The sequence below is a fragment of the Hemitrygon akajei genome, unplaced genomic scaffold (genome assembly GCF_048418815.1).
Source record: "Hemitrygon akajei unplaced genomic scaffold, sHemAka1.3 Scf000153, whole genome shotgun sequence".
NCBI lineage: Eukaryota > Metazoa > Chordata > Chondrichthyes > Myliobatiformes > Dasyatidae > Hemitrygon > Hemitrygon akajei.
In genome coordinates this window covers 689758-706792 of record NW_027332039.1, presented here as the reverse complement: position 1 = coordinate 706792, position 17035 = coordinate 689758, and positions in this window count along the sequence as shown.

Sequence of the window (17035 nt, the reverse complement as noted above, 5' to 3'; positions counted from 1 at the left end):
CTGGGCCGAGTCTGTGCATCCAAGATCTGGTTTGTGCAGCAGTGCCTTCCTCGTGTTGAAACGGGCTAGCGAAGCTCCCTGTCTACACCGGACTGAGTGTGGTCATTTTTGGGCTGCGACTTCACAATGTGGATTGGTTTCTCTATGTCTTATCTGTACAGCGGTGTGTTTGATTTTGTAACTCCACTCTGTGCTATTTTACGTCATCAGTCAATGAATATTACATCGCCTCTGTCCCACCATTGTCCTTGCCAGAACGGGACTTCCTTTCAACATTGCTCGACCTTCCCCCTACCGTCCGTGGAATGATATCTGCTGATTCCCACCATCATGCCACATGATTTAAAACTCTCCCAGGCACTGCCAGAGAAACAACGTTATCTTAGGTGTAGCCTGTTGCCATGACACCGGTCTTACCTGCCAGTGAAGGGAGCTCAATGATCCCGACATCTGAAACTACCCCGCTGCACCAACTGCTTCGCTGCAAGTTTAACTGTACTGCCTTCCCAGTTCTTAGCCAGGTTGCACGTGGCACAGGACGTAAGCCTGAAATCAACAAAATAAAGGGCCTTCCACTGACTGTGCATCATATAGACCTAGTTCATTCTTAAATGTGGATGCTAAAATTCTTTGAAAAATAATGGCTAATCGGCTGGAGAATTTGAGGCTAAAATTCTCTCTCAAGACCAAACATTTTTTGTAAAAGGCCGTTATTCCTTCTCTAATGTTCGGAGACTGTTAAATGTTATATATTCATCCTTTCCTAACACTCCCCAATGTGTTGTCTTTCTCGATGCTGAACAGGCATTTGACAGAGTTTAATGGAAACACTTTTTAAAATGTTTTAGAGAAATTCGGCTTTGGTATTAATTTTAATAAGTGGATCAGAATGATATATAAAACTCTACTGTTACTGTTATTTCTAATAATTGCAGATCTCCCTTTTTTCGGCTTTCTCAGGGTACGAGACAAGAATGGCCATTAAGTCCCTTGTTATTTAATTTGGTGCTGGGAACCTTGGCTATTGCACTCCGTGAAGCTAAAGATATTCATTGAATTTTCATAAATGGGACTATTCATAAGATCTGCCTTTATGCTGACGATCTCTTAGTTTATATTTCGAATCCTGAAGAATCCATTCCTAGTTTATTGAAACTATTAAACGAATTTGGCAAGTTTTCTGGATATAAACTAAACTTTCATAAAAGTGGATTATTTTCCCTAAATGATTCTGCTTCTATATATGATCACATTCCTTTTAGAGTTACGGACTCATTTAAATATTTAGGTATTAATATTACTAAAAATCATAAAGACATTTATTAAGCTAATTTGATTCCTTTAGTGGATTTTATGAAGCAATTACTTTGTAGATGGTATCCACTTACACTTTCATTAGCCGGCCGAATTCATGCAGTTAAAATGAAGAGTTTACCAAAAATTTTATAGGTATTTCAAAATATCCCTGTTTTTTAAACTAAGAATTTTTTTTGATCAAGTTGACTCTGTTATTTCATCTTTTGTTTGGAATAATACAAGACCAAGAATATCATTTACAAAAATTAAAAAAGGATGGAGCTCCGAATTTAAGAATGTATTATTGGGCTGTTAATAGACGTTATATGTGTTTTTGTTTATATTGGGCTGATAAATTGAACGACCACCTTGGGCTGATTTGGAATTGAATGCTGTGAAACACCTTTACGTAACCTCTTTACCAGGAGCTTCTCTACCTGTACAACTGGCCAAAACTACTAATTTAAATTTATACCCTGTGATTAAGCAGTCATTACGAATTTGATTCCAGTTTCGTATTTGTTTTTAATCTTAAAAAGATTAAAGTTTGTGGTGTAAGTTATCGAAATTATTTATTCAAACCTTCCTTAAGTGATCCTACCTTTCTTCTTTGGAGGAATAAAGGAGTTTATTTCTTTATTGGTCTGTTCATGACTTTTTGTCGATGTAATTATATACTAAACTCCTTTTAAATGTAAGGCAATAAAATAAACTATGTTAAAGAAGCGTAATTACGACATATCATCTGATTTTAAAGTCAACCTCTCCATTACCTGTGGCGTCTCCGTAACATGCCAGCCTATTCGGGACAACACTTCATAAACTCGCCTTCCGGGACTGGAATCCGGCCCTTTGTTCACTACTTAACAAAGCCCCTTGAGGGCGCTCTGCTGGCAGCCTCTGGCTTTCCTTGTGATAGTTAACAACTATGCAAAACGAACGAGATCTAAATTGTGCATTATGATGTAGAATCAGATTGAAGGGGACACACGCATCGCATCCCTTTCGGCACAAGTGCACCTGTTATCCTTACTACAGCCCGTTCGACTATTACTCATGCAACAAAAATGAAGTTACACTGATCATTCTGCAGCAACTAATAATGTTTTATTGTAATTATATATGTCTTATTGCTGTTAATTACATCACTCGCCAATCTAATCTTTCCAGCTAATGACGTCCTTAATGCAGTGAGGCGACCAGAACGGCGCGGTGATACATGTGCGCCCTACTTCAAGTCAGGTCAAGTCATTTTATTGTCATTTCGACCATGACTGGTACAGGACACAGTAAAAACGAGCCAACGTTCTTCAGGACCATGGTGCTACATGAAACAGTACAAAAACTACACTGAACAACGTAAAAAAACACAGAAAAAAACTACACTAGACTACAGACCTACCCAGGACTGCATGAAGTGCACAAAACAGTGTAGACTTTACAATAAATAATAAAAAAGACAATAGGCACAGTAGATGGCAGTAAGTTGCTGTCAGCCCAGGCTCTGTGTATTGAGGAGTCTGATGGCATTTAATACATTTATATTTAAGTATACATTTAAATGCATACTTAATACATTTTCAGCTACTGAAGGCTTTTCTGACTCCCCCAAAGCCTCCATGATGAGAGTAAACATGTCGCGCTCACCCTTCACCACCTGGTCTACATGGCACAGAACAGAGGAGCGTCTGTTAGAACAGAGTTGAGGTGGGATTTCTGTTGCCTGCGAGTGGTGATCTGTGTCCAGACGTTTTCCTGTCGGGGAAGTTTCTGCAGGTGCTCAGATTTGTTCGACTCTGTAAAGTCACTGGATATTCAGGAAAGCAATCAGAATTCTCATCCAAAATGTAACCGGCTGAATTTGTCGCCAGAAGCGTTGGAGGCAGTGGAAAGACAAGACAGGCTACTAAGCTGGGCTCTCCGAGGAAGGCTCACCTCACATTTCACCCACATTGAACACACTTCGTCTTACTGGTTCACCTGTTTCTAACAATTTAGAATTGATCGATAACTAAAGGAGACAGCGTTTGCTGTTCTTTATTTCTCTCTCTTTTAACAGTGAAACAGAACTGCACTAACCCTCGTCACTGAAAATGCTTCACGGTAACATCAAAAGAAGGTCTTTCTAATTTTCCTCGACGAACTAAAGATGGTGGACAATGAGACAATCACTAATAATATTTGACACTTTGTGTTTGATCAGTGGATTGTGTCTAATGATCCCAAGGGGAACACTGACTGATTTAACCTTGTTTTCCACTGATGTATAAGAACTCCTCAAACTAGTGCATGCTGGCAGTTGGGACAATTTGTACAACTAATCGCTGTTTGAGTTAGAAAATGGGATATTCCACAATTTATAATATCGTCAGAATTTACTGCCCGGTGCTTGCCGCACTCGCTGTTCCAGGTAATGCCATGTCTTTATATCGCGCTCGGGGCATCGTAGATTAATAGTATTTTGATGCTCAAGGTGCATATGCTGTCCAGTGCGCTTTCCTTTGTTCTTGAACGATGAAAATAAATCTTCACAGTTCAGTTAGATTCCAAATATAATTCGCCTATATTTACTGGTTTGATTTCATCCGGGGATATAATTGAGGTGTTTGATACATTTATATAAATTAATGTAATATCGATTAAGCATACATTATACGTTGTAGTACTGTTAAAACAACAAATGCCGGGAAAGTTGAAATATGTTTACAAAATGCGCAAAGAGGGAAATACCACATTCACAATGCTGGTGGAGGTCAGTAGGTCAGGCAGCGTCCATGGAAAGGAAAACCTTTTCGACGTTTCGCGTCGAGACTCTTCAGATGGACTTCCCCAGGGCAGCCCACAAATATACTCCTTCACGCAGCCTCATGACAGTGACAGCAATGACTCTTCAGGCTCGGCCAGCGTTGAGACCGCACTGTGCCGTGATATCTCTCTCTCTCTGACTTCGGGCAGCCCCGGCACAATTCCGCTCATAATAAGCTGAAAGTTTACTGCAGGGAGAAAGAGATTCGATGTGTCGTAAGTATTTATTAGATCGCAAAGTTTCATTAGTTTTTCCCTCTCCCTCCATGTAAAATGGATACTTCCCCTGTTGTCATCACAAACTGAGGGAATTATAACAAAATACCTTCTCTATGTACATTACATTTCTGGTGTGATAACATATAAAGGTTGTGTAGTGCTACCGAGTGAAGGAAATCAATGGTAATATCGTTTCACGTCGCTTTTGTAATTGCAATTGAATTACTTAAGAGTGTGTTCAACCTTCCGAGGTACCTCCACCCTGAATATTTCAGTTAAGTTGTCTTCATATCTGTTGTTTCTTGTCCAATCAGGAATCATGACACTTTCTCCAGGTTTTTTCCTCAATACCGAAGTAAACCCAACATTTGTTCGAGGAGTAGAGAATTATTTCCCCATGTTTCCCCAAATAAGAATACCTTTGTCCTAAAACCAGGGGCGGCGGCCGTTACTCCATTACCTTATCCCTTCCAGCGCGATTGTCGGCTGAGGGGAGGGAATACAATGTGTATCTGTTCCTCTCGATGTCTCTCGATTGCTGGAGGAAGTAGCTGTGCGACTGTCATGAGAAGAAGGGGAAATTCACAGCCCGTGCAGAGTACACCTGTGGCCATTCCCCGCAATTATAATTTTACAACTTCAGATACTGCAGGGAGCCGCAGTGACTAATCTTTGGTACAGTGGCTCTGCAGAGTAGAGTGCTAAAAGTGACTGTAGTGTTCATTGGATATTCTACAGTCAGAGCAACAGAGAGGAGATTCTGGGGGCGCGATAGATCCAAACCGATGGTTGTCTTCCTGGTGCCAGCATCACGGAAGTCCCGGATCTGTTCCGAGGTATTCTGAAGGGCGAGGGTGAGCATCCGGAAGTCCAGGTACATTTTGGCACCAGTGACACAGGTGGTTAAGTTGAGGGGGAACTGAAGAGAGAGGTTAGTAAGCTTGAGGAAGCTTGAGGTTAGGAAGAAAGGTTGAGAAACAGGACATCCAGCGTAGTAATCTCTGATTTGCTGTCTGTGTCACGTACCAGTGTGAATACGAATCGGGTGATTTGGCAGGTGGATGCGTGGACGACGAACTGGTGGAGGGGCGGAGGCTCAGATTCATGGATTTTTGGGATTTCTACTAGGGATGGCACGACCTGAGCCCGAATGGGAGCCAATATCCTTGCGGGCAGGCAAGCTGCAGCTGTCTGGTTGATTTTTATTCGATGGTAGGCGGATGGAAGCAGGAGTGATGGTGTTGAAGAGGAAGCAGTTCGTTTACAAACAAAGGTAATGAGTAGTGAGACTCCAAGCAAGTAAAGTATAATCGTAGGACGAAGCTGTAGTCAACCAGATCCATTGAAACGTAAAAGGTGGACAGAACCGAGCACAGCGAAGGCAGGACTGAAGGTTTTACACTTGAAAGCGCGCTGTATACGGGATCAAGTAGATTAGCTTGTATCACGTTTACTGACTGAACTGTATGATGATGCAGGCATCACTGACTCGTGGCTAAAAGAAGATTAACGCTGGAAGATAAATGTCCAACGATACACATTGTATCGGAAGGCAAGGGAGCCGAGTTCTTCTGTTGTTAAAATGAAATCAAATCTTTAGAAATAACTGGCAAACATTTGGATGGTGTGGAATTACAGTGGGCAGAGCAAAGGAATATCAAGTGTAAAACCACACACACACACACACACACACACACACACACACACACACACACACACACACACACACACACACACACACACACACACACACACACACTGTTCGGAAAAGGTGGATTAATAAATTGTGGGGTGTTAGTAATTATGTGTCAAGAGTCACCAGCTTCTGGAATGGCTCCTGACGACTGGAATGTTGCAAATGTCATTCGACTCTCAAAGAAGGGAAAGAGGCAGAATAAAATAAATGCGAGGCCAGTTAGTCTGAACACAGGTGTTGTGAAGCTGGTGAAGACAATCGTTCAGGATGTGGTTTCAGGTTTCTTGGAGGCGCGTGATAAAATAGGCGATGGTGTCCTCAAGAGAAAATCTTGCCTGACAAATCTGTTGTAATTCTTTGAAGATATAAAAAGCAAAATAAAAAAAAGAAGAGCCGGTTGGTGTGTACATAGATCTTCGGTAAAACTTTCACAGGGAGCCACTCATGTGTCTGCTGAACAAGCTACGAGCCCATGGTATTATATGGAATCCTCTAGCATTGATAAAATAGCGGGTGATGGGCAGGGGGTAAAGTGTGGGGAAATAGGGATCCTTTTCTGGTTGACTGACGGTGACTAGTGTTATTTAACAGGGACTGTGTTGAATGAGATTGATTTAATGTTATATTTAAATAAACAGGTTGATGGAATTCATGGCATTGTTGTAAAGATTGCTGACAATATGAAGACAGATTGAGAGGCAGGTAGTGTTGAGAAAGTAGAGAGGCCACAGTAAGACTGAGATGGATTTAGAGAATGAGCGAAGGCGTGGCAGATGGAATTTGGTGTCGGGAAGTGTATTGTCACATGAAAGAGTTGGCTATGTTCTAAATGGAGAGGAACTACAAAAGTATGAGGTGCGCAAATTAAATGATTCTTGGATGAACGGATTATCATATGAAAAGAGTTTGATGGGACACTCTTCATTAGAAATCGGAAGAGAAAACGGTGACCTACTTGAAACCTATCAACTCATGACTGGCCTTGATAGAGTGGATTAGGAGAGGATGTTTCACATGGTCGGGGAGACTGTGACCGGAGGAAACGACCTCAGAACAGAGGGAAGCCCATTCAGAATGGAGATGAGGGTGTAGCGTATCCTTTACCCAGAAAATGGTAAATTGGTTGCCGTCGTTTTCAGGGGCTGCTGTGAATGCCACGTCTTGATGTCTATTTAAGGCAGAGGTTGGTTGGTGAGAACATAAAGGGATTCGGGGGTGACAAGAGATTGGCACAGAGAGGGAAGATGTATCAGCCATGACCACATGTCCGTGGAGACTCAATGGGCCAAATGACCAAATGATGCTTCTTTGTCTTATGTTCTAATGGTTATTACAATAACAGTCTCAATCGTTAGGTGATTCAATTTTTTGTTTCTTTTTCAATATCAACAGAACTATATAAGCAACAATTTATTGAATCCACTGAACTTAATGTCCAGCTATTGTTTTTAAATTAATATTGATGTGTCTGTGAGCATGTTGATTTCCCACGAATGTTTCGGTGATTAAGTATGCCTTGGCAGCGCTTACAGTAAAACTCTAATGATTTACCTGTTTGTAATTTTGTAGTTTCTCTCTGCCTGGTAAAAGTCAGGAGGCCTCGCCGTTATCTCCGTTCTTCTGGACAGAGCGCACAAAGTGTAACGTCTGACTTTAACGTTCATGGTTTGTCTCCCTGTGACCAGATCTGTTTCACATCTTCTGAGATCAGAAGGCTGTGCCAACGGCCTGCAAATATCTCCTGGTTTAGAGTGAAATGCATTCATGACTTTTTAAAAAAATATATTTTTTAAAATTATATGAAATCTAATTAAATACTCTTTTAAGGAAGTTTAATTAGGTTAAAAATCTCTCTCCACTACCTCTACCCTTCTCTGCAAGACAACATCCTATTCGGGGCAGTGTCTTATAACCTCGCCTTACAGGAGAGGAAAACGGCCCTTAGTTCACTCCTGAACAGAGCCAATTGTGGGCGCTCTGCTGTCAACTCCTGATTTTCCTTCTGATGGTTAACGTTTGGACTTGAAACTGCAGAGATCAAAATTGTGCAATAAAATTCAGAATCAGATTGGTCGGGCCAGCCATACCGCATCTTGGTCAGCGCCGGGGGACTGTTACCCTTGCAGAGACTCGAGACAATGATCCAATCCATTACTACTCACACAACGCAAATCAAGTCATACCGATCACTCTGCGGTACCTGATAGTAATTGTTTTTTTAATATAACTATTGCAGTTAATTTAACGGCGATTGTGATCTTGCTCCGGGGGAAATGCGGTCTGTCCAAATGCATCACTCTCTACCTTGTGGCCATGGCGGCAGCCGATCTAATGGTGGTGATCGTTGTTCTTATATTAGAGAGGATAAACTATATCTATTTGTTTGCTCATTTCTTGCTCGTAACGCCGGCGTGTTCTGTGCTACTTGTCGTGAGTCTCGCAACCAGGGACTGCTCCGTTTGGCTGACGGTAGCTTTCACTTTCGATCGGTGCGTCGCCATTTGCTGTGAGAAGCTGCGGAACCGATATTGCACCGAGAGAACAGCGACTGTGGTGGTAGTAACAGTGAGTGCGGCGTGTTGTGCCCAGGCCGTTCCATTTTACTTTGCAATGGATCGATGGCGTTGTGTCCCCGTGGCTGAATACCTCACCTCACCCCTGTGGAAAGCCTACCAGGTCTTTCATGGCATCACAACACCGTCACTGCCAATCTGTTTAATTTTTTTATTTAATGTTTCCACCGTCCACCGGGTGATAGCGACAAATAGAGTTCGCCAGGTACTTCGGAAAAGCGGCGGAAATCGTCATGATCCAGAGGTGCAGAACCGGAGAAAGTCAATGATACTGTTGTTCGCTCTTTCTGCGAATTTCATATTACTTTGGATGCCCTATCTCGTACATTCGATGAACTGGCAAGTGGAAAACTATTCCTACACAGACAGATATTTCAGCAAACCGACCTATATCCTGCAGCAATGCGGGTTCATGCTGTCTTTCCTCAGCATGTGCACCAACACTTGTATCTATGGACTGTCACAGAGAAAATTCAGGGACGAGCTGAAATATGCAGTGAAGTACCTGTTCGCAGCAACGGGAGAAATCTGTAAATAAAAGCGAACGGAATTATTTCCTCCTGCAGCATCAAAATGTTTATTTGGTGTAGTATTTGAATTGAGCAACATGCGACCGCTATTTGGGAATATAAACATGGAAAAACAGAAAACTTACAGCACAATGCAGGCCCTTCGGCCAGCTGAGTTGTGCCGAAATGTCCCGACCTGAGAAATTACTCGGTTTACCCATAGCCCTCTATTATTCTACGCTCCATGGACATATCCAGGAGTCTTTTAAAATACCCTATCGTATCCGCCTCCACCATCGTGACCGGCAGCTCATTCCACGAACTCACCACTCTCTGCGTAAAAAACACCCCTGCCATTTCCTCTGTACCTTTTCCCCAGCGCCTTAAATCTGTGTCCTCTTGTGGCAACCATTTCAGCCCTGGGAAAAAGCCTCTGACCACCCACACGATGAATGCCCCTCATCATCTTCTTCACAACTCTGTGCAACTGAAAACTGAACTGAAAATTATTATTGCGTTCACGGAAGAATTATGCCTCGTGTATCATGCATTTGCCGTCCACTCTCTTTGATTCCGTAGTATCTAATATATAAAAAGGGATTAATCTGATTATTTATCCATAAATGTTGCAATCCTCCACCGGGATTCAGGTGTTGCTGAATGAACTGTTGCTGTATTCCTCAGATCATCACAGCCCGGCCAGTTCGTGACGGATGGATCTTCAGACCATAAGACACAGGAGCACAATTAGTCCATTTGACCCATCGAGTCTGCTCCACCATTCAGTTATGATTGATTCTTTGTTCCCTTCCTTACTCCCACTCCGCGGCATTTTCCCCGTAATTTAGCACATAAAACACAGAAATGAACAGTACATTACATGCCATTCGGCCCACAACGTTGTGCGGACCATGAACCCTACCCAGAGTTTCCCTAGCGCACAGCCCTCTATTTTCCTCAGCTCCATGTACCTGTCTAAGTTGCTCTTAAAAGACCCCATTGTAACCTTTGATGCCGTTGCCACTCATTCCTCGCCTTGAATACTCCCAACGACCTGGCCTTCACAGCTGCCTGTGGTAACAAATTCTACAAATGCACCACTCACAGGCGAAAGGAAGTGCTCCGCAGCTCTGTATAAATCTGACGGTCTCTATCCGGAGGCGTCTTGTCCAAAACTCCCAACCCATCGAAAATACCCTTTCAACATTCTAACGATTTCAGCTCATGCTTTTACGTTGGAGTGGGTATAAACCCTGAGCCATCAAACATTCCCCTTTCGTTCCTGGAATGATCATTAGCGAACATCCTGTGAAATGTCTCCAACGCCAGTGTATCATTTCTCAGATAAGGAGCACAAAACCGTTCACAATACTCAAGGTGATGCCAACGCAGTGATTTAAAACGCTTCAGTATCACATCCCTGCTTTGATATTCCAAACCTCTTGAAATGAATACTAATATTGCACTGGCGTGCGTATCACCAACTCAACCTGAAAGTTCACCTTTATGGCGTTCGATACAATAATTCCCAAGTCCCTTTGCATCTCAATACTTATTGAATTTCGTCCAAGTTTAGAAAATAGTCTGTAGGTTTATTGCTTCCACCAGATTGCTTGACCATGCATTTTCCAAAATTGTGTTTCACTTGTCACTTCCTTGCTGATTTTCCTTATCTGTCCTTCCACAGCCTACCTGTTTCCTCAACACAGACCGCCCCTTTACTAACCCTGTTTCACATGGAATCCTGGCAACAAAGCCAGCTATTCCATCATCTAAATCATTGATATACAGCATCAAAAGAAGCCGTCCCAACAGCGAACCCTGTAGAGCACCAATAGTCTCCGGCAGCCCACCAGGAAAGGATGCTTTCATTCCCACTGGCTGCCTCCGAGCAGTCAGCCAATGCTCTAATGATGATCGTAAAGTACTTGTAATACTCTGGCGCCCTGTCAAGGGCCTGCTGGGAATCCAAACATACTCGGTCATCTGCATCCTCTTTATCTACCCGACTTGTAATCCCCACAGAGAATCCAATCAGGTTCGTCCGAAAACATTTTCCCTTAAGCGCACCATGCTGACTTTGTCATGTCTTGTCCTGAGTCACCAAGTACTACATAACTTTATCCTCAAAAATTAACTTCAACATCTTTCCGACCACCGAGATCAGCTAACTGCTCCATAATTTCCTTTCTGCTGTTTTCCTCCTTTCTAAAAGTCCTTAGTGACTTTTGCAATTTTCCAGTCCTCTGTCCTCCAGTGAAGACTGATGCAATATATTCATTTAGTTAATCGGCCATCTCCGTGTTCCTCGTTATAATTTCTACCACCTCATTTTCTACTGTCCTATATCCACTCTCATATCTCTTTTATTCTGATATACTTGGAAAATATGTTTTTCTATCCGACTTGATATTGTTTGCTCACTTGCTTTCATTTTTCATCTCTTACCTCCTAATTGATTCTATTTGTTGTTAGGTTTCAAAAATCTTCCTAACCCTCTAAATTCACGCTATTTTTTGTCGTATGCCCTTTCGTTTGCTTTATTCATTAGCTTTAACTTCCTCTGTCAGCCACGGCTGTACTATTTTGAGGACAGTATTAACTACCCTTTTTGATTCTGTAGTCCTAATGCATCGATACTCACCGTGCTAGCTGCTGCTTTGTCCTGTCAACTGCCTGTCCTTCCCGACAGTCTGACTGCACTCTGTCTTTGCTTTTCAACATGCGTCCTATTCAGAGTCCATTCATTATGGTTTCCACGCTCCTACAGAATTAGATGGAATGTCACCAACAAGATGAGTAAACATCGAGAACAGCGGACCCCGTCTGGTTCAGGTGCATGCTGTCTCTTTTGTGGAGGTCATGCAATCCCCAGAATATATCGCAATGATTCAACAAACTGAAGCTCCTTTAACTGCACCATCTTCTCAGATCTGCACCATATTTTTCTGCCACATCATCCTGATTCTACCCTCACTGGCGCATGCCAGAGGTAGAAATCCAGAAAACATTCACCTAGAGCTTCTGCTTTCAGTTTCTCTGCTTCGCTCTCTAAATTTTATCTTCAGTCTATGTTTGTTTTCCCTTCCTATGCCATTGGCACCAATGTGTACCGAGACAACTGACTGTCCACTCTGCCCCTCCAAATTGTGGTGGGCGCAATCTGTGTTACCCCTGATCTAGCACATTGGAGTCACTATCCGTGTGCACTTTTCACGTTCGCAGAATCTCCTGACTGTTCACTTGACTGTTGACCATACCCCACCCCCAGCACTACCAGCTCCCTCTTCCCCCGATTTTCCCTTCTGCACCACGGACTCATGCTTAGTGCCAGTAACCTAGTCTCCGCTTCATTTCCCTGGGAGGTCATCGGCCACTGGGGTATCCAAAAGGGTACAAGTATTATTCAGGGGAATGGCCACAGGGGTGCTCTGCGCTAACTGCCTATTCACCTTCTCATTCCTTCTGCTAACAGTCACCCAGCAAGCCACCTCCTGCAACTGAGAATCGATTACTTCCTTGTAACACCGATCAGTGATCTCCTCACCGTTCGGTAAGAGCGGAAGGTCATCCAGCTGCTGCTCCACATCCCTGACTGGGTCTTTAAGGAGCTGCGCCTGGACGCACTTCAGGCTGAAGTAGTTCCATGGGAAAATCTGGGTCTTCCAGGGCTCCAACATCCAGCATGACGAACATTCAGCGTCTATCTAGACTACTCTAAGTATCGCTGACACAGTAAAAAGAGATAAGTTTCACAGAAACCTATCCGGTTGACGTCCCCAGAGCAGACACCGCTTCTGATCCGAAGCCTCCTTTGAGGCAAAGCCTGACACTACTTCAGAGAATTCCAACAGATTTGTCAGGTAGCATTTCCGCCTCAGAAATTCTGACCTTGCAGAATTTTAACGTGTGCCTCCAAGCACCCCGAAACCTCATCCTTAGTGATCGGCTCCGACGTCTTCCAACCATTCAAGACAGGCAAGCTGACCGATAATTCCCTTTGTGATGCCCCCATTCCTTCCTAAAGAGTGCAGTGACATTTGCAATGTTCCAGTCCTCATGATCCATTCCAGAATCTCTAGGTTCTTGAAAGATCATTGCTGATGCCTCCACAATCACTTCAGTTATCTCTTTTCAGAACTCTGCAGTGTCGTCTCTCTGGACCAGGTGACTTACTTACCTTCACGCTTTTCAGCTTCTGAACATCTTCACCTCAATAATACCACCTACATTCACTTCTGCCTCCTGACAGTCTTGCGTTACTGGTGTCTTCCACAGAACAATCTTTCTGTAACCTCGTTGATGTTATTGGATAGCCTGCTTTCATATTTAATCTTTTCTGTCCTTAAAAACTTCCCAGTGTTCTACATTCCCACCAAATATTTGCTATATTATGTACCCTCTCTTTTGCGTTTAATCTGTCTTAGACTTCTCTCGTCAGCCACGGTTGCCTGATCCTCTCGTTAGGATACCTATTTTTTATATTCGGGATGCACCTTCCGTTCGCTTTCCGAATCTCACCCAGAAAAAAACAGACATTGATGCAAAACACCGTCATACTTTCCAGTATCTCTTCCCAATCTATTCTGAAGAATTCCTCGCTGATACTAATCCAGAATTACCCTTTCTGTGTCGTCTCAACCACACGCTGCTTCAAAGGCCATATCGTATGCGTTCTAAAACAATGCCTCCTGGGAATCAGCACTAACGGACCTTTTCAACCTCCCTGCATATTGAAATCCTCGGTGAGTAGTGGAGTTGAAACATTGCCCTTTTACATATTTTAGATCTCTTGTTGTAATTTGTTGTCCACTTCCTGGCTGCTGTTTCAATATCCGTATATAACTCCCATCAAGGTAATCTTACACTTGCATTTTTTAACTCTATCCATATGGATTTTATATCTGCCGATCCTCTGTCACTTTATAAGGATTTGACTTGATTTGTACCAACAAACTACAAGCTCTATTCGCAGATCTATCTATTTCTTCCGATACAGTTCATATCCTTGGATGCACTGCTCTGACCTCTGTTCCTTTTTTAGGCCATGACTCAGAATGTCCACTGTCTCATACCTGCCAATCTCTAGCTGCGCCACAAGATCACCGACCTTATTCCGTGCACTGTGGCCATTCACATACCACACCTTCAGTCACATATTCATCAACTTCAGTGATGTAGGGTCCCTTTCCAGTTTAAGATATCCCACTAACAGCCATTTCCAATGGTTCAAAGATTCATTTATTTTCAAAGTCTGTCACCATTTACAACTCCGGATAGCAACGAAACAAAGAAAGAGCATGAAAGCCGTTCACAGAGAAACGTCAAACCCACACTCCTGGACAGAAAATGAACGGCATCCTGATCATCAACCCCAACCACCCCGGGACAAAACAAAGCAAGAACATCGCACGCCCCCCCCACCCCCGCAAACATATCTAACAGAACACAACAGAACATCAACACCAAACACCCCGGGACAAAACAAAGCAAGAACATCGCCCCCCCCCACCCCCACAAACATATCTAACAGAACACAACAGAACATCAACACCAAACACCCCGGGACAAAACAAAGCAAGACCAACGCTCCCACCCCCCCCCCACCCCGCAAACATATCTAACAGAACACAACAGAACATCAACCCCATACCCAGTCCCCTCGCACAATAAAATGGAAAAGGAACGTCGATTTAAAACATAAATACAAAATCATTTAGACTGAAAAAGTTCACAGTCCTTAAACGCAATGGACTACTCTGTAAATGGAACCACGATACCTTCATCCAATAACAGCCACATTCATGGAAATGGAGGCAGAAGCCACACGAGCGCAGAAGCCTAACTACCTGCCACAGCGAGCTACACAGCGATAGGCCGCTCACAAACTCCTCTTGTATCGATCAAAGGGAAAGGAGGCGGTGCTGAACTGGCAACCGCCATCGGCATTTGTCTCGATGTGTCCGTCTTCCTCATTTTGCTGCATTCTCTACCAGTTCTCCCTCAGAGCCTGATAATAAATTACAACTACTTGTGCATCAACTTCCTCATTCTCCTGTATGAGCCGAAATTCATCGAGCTGCAGGTTGAGTTCCTTAATTTGGCACACCCACTGATGAGGGGATAAAGATGGGTTTGGTGACGTACGCAGATTTAGGGGGATGTCAATGATTATACCAGGAATATGCATGTGGGCGTATGTTTGCATTTTAAACTTTGTTCTTGCTATTTTTAAGGCGGAAACAGCTATTTTGTAAAGTAGTGGAAGTGACTCCTGCTCTGTGAGAGTGTAACGAAACGGATTTGGTGGCGAATGTTGCTTTCCGGATGTGCACAGATTTAGGGGTACGTCAGAGAATGTGTGAGTACACTGGACTTTCCGGGTGCCGGTTGCTTTTGGGGTGCACACTGATTTGAGGGTTGAATGAGGTTTTGCCAGTGAGCACAGCTTTGTGGATGCACACAGATTTGCACAGAGTTGGGGGTGTTCGCGGATTCGGGGGTGAGCACTGGCTTGGGGGAGCCGGTGGATTTGGAGGTGTGTGAAAACTCAGTGTTGTTCCGTTTTTAAGGAATTTATGGAGATAGCTATTTTGTGAACTGCTTGAACTGATTCTTGCTCCGGGATAACCTAATGTGCATGTGGGGCTGTCTGCCGAAATGGAGCTGTGGCGAGTCTCAAGGTTGTTTTATTTCGACATACATTAATAATAAATGCAATTTGAAATCTGCCCTCTGTTCTTGCTTTGTTACGATTCAGCAGCCATTTTGTGAAGCGTTTAAAATGAGAGTTCGAGAACATCTGCATTGCGGAGACAGATGGGAAGGGGCTGTACCAAGGGGGATAAACTGAATTGGAGGTGTACGGGCACGTGTATAGTCAGGCAGGGACAAGCAGAGACACAGACACAAAAACACACTGACGCACACTAACATTCATAGACAGACAGACAGACAGACAGACACACACACACACACACACACACACACACACACACACACACACACACACACACACACACACACACACACACACACACTTTCGCACCGTGTTCTGTGACACCTACGGAGTGACAGGATTAAAACAGACCCCTCCCCCCAGTAGACTGCTCAATTTCAAGGCATGCGTTCGGGTTAGGAATGGGTCCTGGATGAGCCCCCAAATGATCTGTGTGTGACTAAGTCACTGAAGCAGATGGAGGATTTAGTGGATATGAAATCGTGTTTAATCATCAACACAAACAGACATTTTTATCGAGGCCTCTCAGTAGAGTCTCACAAACACAAACTACATCAAGAGTTTATACTCTCGAGGAGAATGGTAACAGTAGGTGATCCCGAACAATTTCACAGGCACAATGACATAATTTACTTCAACAAATGGTTCCTTTGAAGTACATATTTACAGTGGAAGCGAATTTAATTGATAAGATACCTCGGACGGTTCAGTTACCTTTGTTGTAACAAACTAACTCCCACAAATTATCTAAATATTATTCATTAATTTAATCACAATCTGTCATCGCAGGGATTGTACTTGTCTGACGTAATTGGTTTGTAAATAATTTTAAAACCTGTATTTTTCAATCTGTTGAAATCTGTCCCAGTGGAATTGCTGAATGGCTTTTAAAACCCCAGGTATGTGCTGCCTTAACATTTCATTCCGAGAGATCGCCTGTCGCACAAAGAGACAAATCACTGGCCAGAGGAAATGTCTGCAATGTTGGATAGGTATTTCAGTGTGGAGAAAATATTGTACATGTTCATTGCCGTCATTGGAGTTCCAGGTGAGTGAGCAGAACATTTCATGTTCGTTATTTCTGGGTTTTCTGAGCCTGTTTAAGATAATGTTACAAGCTTACAACCGGATCATCAGTGCACAAATATCCATCACAGATATCGATCCTGTCAATTTCACATTCTGAAATTTCAGATTT